Here is a 7,136-nt window from a genome sequence, read left to right as displayed (position 1 = left end):
TTTTAAAGGTATTGTTTTATTTTCCAGCCTGATCCGTGTGTGGAGCTGTTTGTTATGGGTAGCATTAGAGACCAGCTATCAAGTCTTAGGGCCCCACTGTGCACAGTATGGCTTGGAACTGAACAGAACTGCTGCTGGATGAAGCTTGTGTAAAGCTTGAAAGTCACTGATGCTGCACATTTTTCTCTCTTAATTTTATGTTACATAGCCAGAGATGATTCTTGAACCACAATTAATCGCTGCAGAAGGAACACCCAGGTTTTAACAGCTGGGGCCATTCCCAGAACTGCACTGTTAAGCCGGCCTTACTGAATAGAACTAGGTCATATACAAACCTGAGCAAACCAAATACAAATGTGACGATGGACCCAGGCCCAGCTGGAGTTGATTACACATATATGAAAGAGAAAGCTACAAAAAAAAGACATGTAAGATGACTTCTACTAGGGAAAGGATTCCAGAGCAATTCAGGCTGGGATATTTCCTAGATTACTCCATGGACAGAAAAATGAAGTGAGTTTTTCAGATGGCTAGTCTGCTTAGACTAAGGAGGCAACTGCAGACATTGAGAAAGGGCAAATAGTAACTTCATTTTAGTTTGTCTTCGAGGTTTGTGTTAAAGGTAGCAGCTGATGGCAGTTCCAGTAGGGATGTTCATATTCATATGTGAGACTATGGTCAATTATTCTGGATATTATATATTAAGTTCAGATTCTCTGCACTGACTCTTGGCATCTAAGAAGTCTTCTATAAGAAGAAGAACAGGAGTACTTGTGGCACCTTAGAGACTAACAAATTTATTAGAGCATAAGCTTTCGTGGACTACAGCCCACTTCTTCGGATGCATATAGAATGGAACATATATTGAGGAGATCTATATACACACATACAGAGAGCATAAACAGGTGGGAGTTGTCTTACCAACTCTGAGAGGCCAATTAATTAAGAGAAAAAAAAATCTTCTATAAGAGTTTCATACCCATGATGAAAAGGCTGCAGTGCAGTCAGTGTGCGAGATAAAGTTCCTGTTGGTATTTCAGTAATTGTTTCAATACAACTTGAAAGAAAGTGAGTTTATGTTTTTAAAGTGATGAGATCTCAATCACATTAAAACCGGGCAAGAGGAGCCTATATATACAAGTTCCATATAGAATCACAGGGTTAGAAGGAACCGCAAAGGTCATCTAGTCTAACCCCCTGCGAAGATGCAGGATTTGTTTTGTCTAAACCATCCAGGATAGAAGGCTATCCAGCCTCTTCTTGAAAACCAGCAGTGAAGGCGCTTTCACAACCTCCCTAGGCAGTCTGTTCCATTGTCCTACTGTTCTTACAGTTATGAAATTTTCCCAGATATTTAATCTAAACCTGCAATGCTGTAGTTTGAACCCATCGCCTCTTGTCCAGCCCTCTGGCAAGAGAAAACATTTTTCTCCATCTTTTTTATGGTAGCCTTTCAAGTATTTGAAGACCGCTATCATGTCCCCTCTGAATCTCCTCTTTCCCAAACTAAACAGACACAGTTCCTTCAGCCTTTGCTCATACGGCTTGCGTTCCATCCCTTTGATCATCTGCTGTTCGCCTCTGGATCCTTTCCAGTTTCTCTACATCCTTTCTATACAGACCTAACCAGTGCTGAGCAGAGCGGTACTATCACCTCCCATGACTTGCATGCTATGCCTTTGTTATTGCAACGCAAAATTGCATTTGCTTTTTTTACAACAGCATTGCACTCTTGACTCATTTTGAGGTTGTGATCCACCACAACTCCCAGATCCTTCTTAGCAGTGCTGCTGCCAAGCCAGTTACCCCCATTCTGTATTGTGCATTTGGTTTTTCTTCCCTAAGTGTAGGGCTTTACATTTGTCTTTGCTGAATTTCATTTTGTTGTCTATAGCCCAGCTCTTCAAATATGTATTGGGATGGGTGCTTTAGCCTGCTTGCAGCTTTGGAAAAGAACCAGAGTTGTCAGTCTCTAGCAGCACGGGAATACCCCACACCTGGAGTTCCCCTCAGTTGAGACAGCTGCCACAGGCAGGATAATTCTGTTCTACTTACCTAAATTAGAGGTTGTGCTAATGGTACTCAGGGCTCTGTGCTCAGATCATGGAATTTCCTGAGGAATCAGACTTTTCACCTGACATGCAGTTCCATGTTTGGCCCTGGGGTCTGCCATTTTGCTCCAGCCAGGTGCCTGATGTTTTGTTCTGTGCTTCACTAGGGGCTCGCTGCAGCTTCCTCTGTGCTGCTCTCACCACAACAGGGAGTGCCTGACATAAGCAGCACACGCTTGCTGCCCTGCCACACGAGTGGTAGAGTCTGACGGCAGGACAGAAGTTCTCCTGGCTTCTCAGGACCACTCTTACCTACCTTTGAAGCCTGTGGGGAGCAAGTGGCAGCCAGGGACCAAGCAGATCAACTATAAGTGCTGGGCATAGCTCCAGGTCACCTGGGCTGCAAGTGTGCAGGGCTGGATTAATGCTACCTGGGGCCCTTAACACTATAAAAGACCCTTTGTGGCTCTATCCTTGCACAATACTCACACCCTCCATCTGAGTGGCAGTGGCCTCCTCCGAAAATGGCAGGAGCAGTAGCATAGGACCCCCTTCTTAGTTCAAGAATGGCCTGAAGGGGCCTCCTCCCACTGGGAGGCGTATATGCAACAGCAAGGTCCCCCTATACATGCCCCAAAGAGGCATGTCAGCAGGCTGTGTCTCCGTACCACTACATACACCCTCAGCTTCTAGGTGAAGTAGGCAAGGTCTGCTGCACTATTCTCCTGCTACAGAGCCCTCCATAAGGGCTGTATTGTGAGGCCTCCTGGAGCAGTAGGTAAGTCGTGCAGTTCATCCCTCTCTGAACTATTCTATCAGAGTCTGCAGACTCCAGTGGACATCACTGCATTGAACACTGAGGACTGGAAACATTTAGCTCCCTTCCAGCCCTACATTTATATTTTAGAGAGGTCATCTAGTCTATTCCCAGCACTGCAACAACCAAGTAAACCTAGATCACCCCTGGCAAGTATGTGTGCAGCCTCTTCTTAACAACTTCCAATGATGTGGATTCTAAAAGCTCCTTTGCTAACCTATTCCAGTACTCAACTGTTCTTGTTAGAAAGATTTCCCCACCCAAAAGCTAATTAAGTCTCCCATGCTACAGATTAAGCTGATTATTTCTTGTCCTGTCTTAAGTGAACATGAAGAACAATTGATCACCATACCCTTGTAACAGCCCTTAAAGATATTTGAAGACTTATCGGGTCTTCTTTTCTCAAAACTAAACATGCGCAGTTTTTATAACCTTTACACATAGTTCAGGTTTTCTAAACCTTTTATTATCTTTGTTGTTGTCCTCTGGACTCTCTCCAATTTATCCACATCTTTTCTGAAGTGTGGTGCCTAGAATTGGACACAGTACTCCAGCTGATACCTCAGGGCCAAGTAGAGCCAGACAATTACCATGTCTTACATGACACTCCTGTTAATACCCTCTCTTGCAACTGCATCACATTGTTGACTAATATTCAATTTGTGAACCACTATAACCCCCATGACGGACCAGATGCAGTGGTTCGGGTGGGCGTGGGTGGTCATTAAAATCCACTGGAAGTTTTGCTTTAGCGAGATCCCCCCTTCGAAAAGTGGCTTGGCTTAATGTGCATGCTGGAGGACAACCCAATCCTCCAGGCCCGTCACCAAAAAATGAACGACGAGCACCCCGTCACTTTTAGCACCGAGCAAGAGCTGGGCTTTGAAATGCTTTAATCAATAAAATCGTGTTGTATCTGATCAAGCGTGTCTGTCCTTATTGCATGCTACTAAGGAACTAAGACTGACCCATGAGTCTCAGTGGGACAAGGACTGGGATTTGACACTCAAATTTCTAACCTATCAATTTAGTTTAAGAATTTTAGCAAAAGAAAGAGTTAACAATACTTCAGTGTGGACCTTGAATTACAAACAATATACTTTAAAGCATTTGAGTTTTTCCAAGCTTTCATCATGCTCACAGAGCAGTTACAAACATTTCCTGGTCTGCAGAGTAACCAGTGGGAACAGCACAAGTTGGATGGATGTTCGAGAACTACCAGGAGTTCAATAGCTCTTGGCATCTTTTCAGGAAACTATCCCTAGTGTTCCTCCCCAGCCTCTCACACCCTAAGGTGTGAACTTAGAGCTAAAAAGCTGATGCCAGCACCATGAACTTTCAGTAATTTCTGAGGCTATTCTGTGGACTTGCCAGAGGAAGATGCCATGTAGAGCAGTTGCCTTCAGTTCCAGATGTACTCTGCTACTTGTCCAAGCAGAACCTTCAACTACACGTCCTATTCTGCTTGAGAATGTAGCTGTGAGGGCTAAGAACCTCTTAAAATCAGGTCAAATACATTGGCCCTGACTTGTATTTGGCACAGGAGCCAAGGGAGAGAGGAATGCTTCCTTTAAGTGACTTCTGCACTTCCTGTATTCTGGTCCAGGCTCCCAGTGTAGATAAGGCCTAATGCTACTGTCAGACATCCTTGGTAGAGATGCAATTTATACTTGCACAAGAGTTCTTTTGCTAGCTTAGCTTATAGAATCTTAGAAATATATGTACCTACGTTGAAAGGAACCTCAAGAGATCATCTAGTCCATCAACTCATAGAATAGAATCATAGAATATCAGGGTTGGAAGGGACCTCAGGAGGTCATCTAGTCCAACCCCCTGCTCAAAGCAGGGCCAATTCCCAACTAAATCATGCAGCGATAGGACCAAGTATACCTAGACCTTCCCTGACAGGTATTTGTCTAACCTGTTATTTAAACCCTTCAACAGCAGGGATTCCAAAGTATCCCTTAGTAACCTATTCCAGTAGGTAACTCCCCTTATAGTTAGTGAAGGGTTTACTAATATCTAACCTAAATCTCCCTTGCTGGAGATTGAGCCCATTACTTCTGGTCCTACCTTCAGTGGGCATGGAGAACAATTGATCACTGTCCCCCACGCCACTCTCAGCAATGGCTGGCCCAACGTCCCTGTGGCCCCCAGGCACCTGCCTCCAGGCACCGCCCCCCACAGCTCCCATTGGCTGGGAACAGGGAACCACGGCCAATGGAAGCTTTGGGGGAGGTACCTGGAGGCGCTGCAACGGCAGCGCACGCGGAGCCTTCCGCCCCCCGTTCCCCAGGGACCGCAGCGCTTCCTGGAGTGGCACGGGGCCGGGGACAGGGCAGGCATGCAGGGAGTCTGCCCTGGCCCCGGTGCATGCCGCTGCCACCCTGGAACCCAAACTCCTCCTGCACCCTGCCCCCCAACTCCCTGCCCTAAACCCCCTGCCTGCACCGTGCACCCCAACTCCCTGCCCTGAGCCCCCTCATACACTCCACACCCCTCCTGCATCCCAAACCCCTGTCCTCAGCCCCCTCATACACCCTCTCCTCTGCCCCAATCCCTTGCCCTGAGCCTCTTCCTGCACAATGCACCCCCTCCCACAACCCACACTCCCTCCTGCATCCCAACCCCCTGCCCTGGCCCTGCATACAATTTCCCCCCCCAGATGTGGCCCTCGGCCCAAAAAGTTTGCCCACCGCTGCATTCAGTGGCGGCTCCAGGGACCAGCACTCCAAGCGCGCGCCTGGGGCGGCAAGCTGCGGGGGGCACCCTGCCGGTCCCTGCGAGGGCGGCAGTCAGGCAGCCTTCGGCGGCATGCCTGTGGGAGGTCCACCGGTCCCACGGATTTGGCGGCGGGTACGCCGAAGCTGCAGGACCGGCAGCCTGCCTGCCGTGCTTGGAGCGGCAAAAAAGCTAGAGCCGCCTCTGCCTGCATTAGCACCAACAAAGATGTTCAGGAGTTATATCCTGATCAGCAAAGGCCCATCAAAAATTACTACTCACTACCCAAGAGCAGAGGAATGAGGAAAGCCATTTCTATGGTGTTCTCCTTTCATTGGAAGATGTTAGCCTAGGGCCAGAGAATGAGAAAATGTAAGGAGAACATCCTCATGGTCCTCATCAGGAATTACTACCTGTCACAGGGTCTGCACAGGTTTCTGTCTTCTCGCCCTGTACTTAGGCTGGTAAAATAAAAGTTCTCACGCCTTCTTCTGGTGTTTTACTCTTGTGCTTTATTTTACAGTGCTATCGTGCAGTCCCCTTTATCCCCTAACAGTTATCCCCCTTTTAACCCATTCCAGGGTCTCTTGGCCCTTGAGGCTCCCTTCCTGCAATGAGGGGACAGAGCTGTAGCCTCCTGTTCCCTCCCAGGCTAGTCTCCCAACTGAGTTTTGTTCAGGGCTTTTATAGCCCTCCCAGCCTTCAGCCCAGCTGTCGCTGCTTAGCTCAGTCTATTGCGGTGAGCCAGCCCTCGTTAGGGCCCGCAGCTGGGCTCCCTGCTGGCTGTTTAGAGCCTCTGCCCCTGGCCTCTCTGCCTGAAAGCAGGGCTTAGCCAACATTTTAGCAGGGCATTCAAGGGGTTTCACCCCTGCCCTGCCACACTACCCCAGCCACAGGGATCAGGGAAAGCTGAGAAGGAGAAATTTCTGACAGGAATTACTACCCCAGAGAGAATGAGAAACAAGCTTTTTGCATCGAGAAGCTAGGCATGATAGAGAGTTAATGTCAGATTTTGCCAGTGGGAGAAAGACAGCCACAGAGTGGTTTACTGACAGGGCCGGCTTTAGGCCGATTCCCCCGATTCCCAGGAATTGGGCCCCGTGCCCGCGCCTAAGAGGGCCCCGCGCCTTTTTAATATTTTTTACTCACCCGGCGGCAGTCCGGGTCTTCGGTGGCACTTTGGCGGCAGGGGGGGTCCTTCACTCGCTCCGGGTCTTCGGCGGCATTTCGGCGGCAAGGGGTCCTTCAGTGCCGCGGAAGACCCCCTGCCACTGAAGTGCCGCCAAAGACCCGGACCGCCACCGGGTATTCAAATTGGGCCCCGCAGTTCCTAAAGCTGGCCCTGTTTACTGATATTATCCTAGTTCAGGGGTCGGCAACCTACGGCACGCGAGCCGATTTTGAGTGGCACGCTGCCTGCCCGGTGAGAGGAGGAGGAGAGGCGGGGCGGAGTTGCCGGAAAGCACCACGCTGGGGGAAGAAGCGGGGGAGGAGGGAAGCTTGGCTGCCGCAGGAACAAGCTTCTGCATCCTGCCCCCGCAGGGGGG

Source organism: Trachemys scripta, chromosome 11 (genome assembly GCF_013100865.1).
Source record: "Trachemys scripta elegans isolate TJP31775 chromosome 11, CAS_Tse_1.0, whole genome shotgun sequence".
Lineage (NCBI taxonomy): Eukaryota > Metazoa > Chordata > Testudines > Emydidae > Trachemys > Trachemys scripta.
Note: the sequence above shows the minus strand (reverse complement) of the source record.